Source organism: Dipodomys merriami, unplaced genomic scaffold (assembly GCF_024711535.1).
Source record: "Dipodomys merriami isolate MVZ:Mamm:240054 unplaced genomic scaffold, mDipMer1.0.p SCAF_356, whole genome shotgun sequence".
NCBI lineage: Eukaryota > Metazoa > Chordata > Mammalia > Rodentia > Heteromyidae > Dipodomys > Dipodomys merriami.
In genome coordinates, this window is record NW_027205115.1 from 669,520 (window position 1) to 672,901 (window position 3,382).

Sequence of the window (3,382 nt, forward strand, 5' to 3'; positions counted from 1 at the left end):
GTTATTTTACCATGTGTATTCAGAAGACCACGACGACTTAGAAGGTATCACAAGCTTATACTGAAGATATTGCATTGATACTTTTTATATTCTAATATATATTCTAAACCCAATTATTTATATTCCAATCTATTTATGGGAATAAATGTAAATATATTTGTCAAATTATCAATTCTAGTAAGATTCACTGTATGAATTTTAAAATCAGCACATATAAATATAAAATATATAAGTACATATAATATAAAAATTGTTTTGCATTGTTGTATTGTGTTTAGGGAATCAAAGGCAACTCTGTTTTAAAGTATTATTCCATTATCTCTACCTCAGTTTTTGGTAGAGTTAGACTTAAAGCTTTACCATTTGTAGACAGGCAGCCTAGAGGCAAGAGGAAACACTGTGATTAAAACATTACAAATTTAAGGTCTAATATCGAGGAGAAACATATGGACTTCTCCAGGAGCTATTGCAATATTTGGTGATAGAATGTCAGTAGTGTAAGTTCCTGCTTGGTTGGATGATAGGTCAGGACAGTAGGTAATCATGCCTATGAACAATTTTTTCACTTTCTTGGCTTTAGCTACTTTTGAAATGATACGTATAATAAACAATTATGTTTTGATAAAATACCTTCCATTCTGAACAATTCTGTCTGAACTGTTTATCTCTCTATGATCCCTTGTAACTAAGATTATTTTTGTTCCAGTAAGACAATCCATGCTGTCAAGGTAAGATATTCTGGTTGGTCTGTTCCTACATGGAAGAAAGGTAAAGGTTCAGTGTCAATGTCTAGTGCGTTGGGGTCCCTGGGTAAGGGTCACAAAATCACCAGGACACAGGGGATGCAGAGTGCAAAGAGCAATTGCCACTGCATGCTGTGCTTTATTGTTAGTGGGTATTTAAAGACTAGCAAGCATAATATTTTCCAAGATTTGGTCAGAAAACATTCACACAAAAGATTTCCACAGATACATTTTTACTTAACCTATGAGAGAATGTCTAGGTATATTATTATCTAAACTATTTTAGAGCAAGCTCAAACCACTTCTCCAATCTCAGGAAAATGCTTGACCAGCTGTTCATCTATGCTTAAGCAAGCAGAAGAGCCACTTCCTCAGCTCCCAGGAGTCTGTGACATGTTTTGAGAAAGGGAGAGGGAACATTTTCCCTCTGTAGCCTGGCGTTCCAAGAGCTTTCCTAATCCCAAACACAGTCCTCAGATAATCCCGAGGCTGGAGCCTGCATCACTCTGCCCCCTCAACATAGACCCTGAGTCTTCACAGTTCAGGTAGACATTTGTCCCAGCAAGAGCTCATTTGGGAAATTTTAAGCTGCAGAAAGTTAGAAGTAGCTCTTAAGCAAGGCTTACTTTGAATCCATTAGCTCCACAAAGCTAACTCAGTTGATAAATAAGTACTTGAAAAGCCACCACCTTTGGACTTAGCTGTAAAGGCTTCAAAGTATGATCAAATTTAAAATGAAAATGACAAAATAGTCATTGACAAAAAAATTGTAAATGTGAGCAATCGACCGAACTATATAAGTTTTTTTCCACTGTACTTAGAGAAATAAGATCAATAGCATTTTTAGGAACAATAAGGGTTCCTTGTTACAAATAGGCAACCATGGATAAATGCCTGTATAAAGATTGTATCATTACTTACTTAAATTTAGAGGATACTACATGCTTCAGCAGCAGGTCTACCCAAATTACAACAATACAGAGATTAACATGGCACTTGCACAAGGATGATATGAAAATTTGTGAAGTATTCCATATTTTTCATTCTTCTGATGCAAGATATGAAAAACAGTTATTAAAAAGTTGATTACAAAAATACAAGTGTAACAATACATGTAATTCATAGAATTAAAGGTTAGTTTGACATCAGTGTATTAAATTTTCACCTTAGAAAGGCCTTTACATAGTATAACCTTTACAAAACTTGAAATTAGATAATATTGCCATTTTATCCCAAAGAAATAAAATAATATAAGAAACTACGAAAAAAAGGAGTCTTAAAATTCTTCTATGTGGAATGCAATCTGAAAGGTCACATTTATCAATGAATCCATACATTATATAACAATGTAGAATTCAAAGTATTATATCTAGGAGAGAATGAAATAGATTATGGATATTACACAAACATAGATATTCTTTTTTCAGAAAAGCACCCGGAACATCTTTAGTTTCTATACTATTCATTTCAACAGATAAGTTAAAATTATTTCTGATTTAAAGAATCACAAACTCTGCAGAAATCATTATAGATGTATACAAACATCTCTTGAATACATTTTGATATCAAAGTCATGCAATTCACTTGGAAGTATACCATGGAATACATAAATATTTATTGTAAGATATTGCTGCTGCTTTGCATTGTGAAAAAAATTTGTAGGGACACCAAAGATGGACTGGCATTTTTGAAATTTAAGAAATCAAACCATTACGACTTAGGAGAACAATTTGTACAGCCTTCGACAACTTCAAAGAGGTAGTGATACATACTTATCCTTTTGGAAATATCAAATGCAGTTTCTTCAAAATTGTTCTTCAGACCTGGTTTGATATAATGGTTCAACACAAGGAGATACAGAGTATCTTTGCTATTTCTATTCCCAGCAGCAAGATGCAAGGAGGTCAAGAGGCCTTTAGTTTGGGGATTGGTATCTGCATCATGATGAAGTAATAAAGAAGCCATTCTGATATTATTCCACATATAAGTACTGTGCAGGCGTGTCCAGGCATTCAGAGTTATTGCATGAATATCTGCCTTGAGCTACCAACTAATGGACAATGTCTAAGTGTCCACTCTAGGCTTCCCAATGAAGAGGGTATACTCATCCTCATCCCTAGAATTCATCTGGGTGGCCATTTTGGAAAGCAGTGTTCACACCACAGTAAGTCGATACATTTCAACATCCCAAAGAAGAAATTTTCTTGGATCCTACTCCATTTTTTTCTTGCAATTGATACCATTCCTCATTTTTCATCTTGTTCCTTGTCTTCGTCAGAATTGCCTAACCAGAGATTTTGAGTACCAGTGGGAATGAGGTGTCCATGTATTTCCCCAATAGTTCACATTGGTTGAACTGGTCAGAAAAAACTGGTGAATGTTCTGCATATGTTTTTTCACCATGATATATTTTGTCTTTTTCCATTTTTACTATTCTAAATTATTCTAACTGGAGAGTAGTGAATTATAGGGAGCAGAGGAAAGATTTTCCTCAGTATTCAAAGGTACAGACTGAAAATCAGGACCAGTGGTGTCTTCATGTGCAGCTTATTCTAGGAAAGAGAAAATAGGAAACAATGCCTTCTATGTAAATGATTTGGGAAATACCATGTTATAGTGTACGAGAACTCACTATTCAA

General features: G+C 34.5%; 1 pseudogene; it reads left to right on the forward strand.

The window, feature by feature from the left end:
- Window positions 1-1,684: 1,684 nt before the first annotated feature.
- LOC138804101 (U6 spliceosomal RNA) lies at window positions 1,685-1,784 on the forward strand (annotated as a pseudogene).
- The last annotated feature ends 1,598 nt before the right edge of the window (window positions 1,785-3,382 follow it).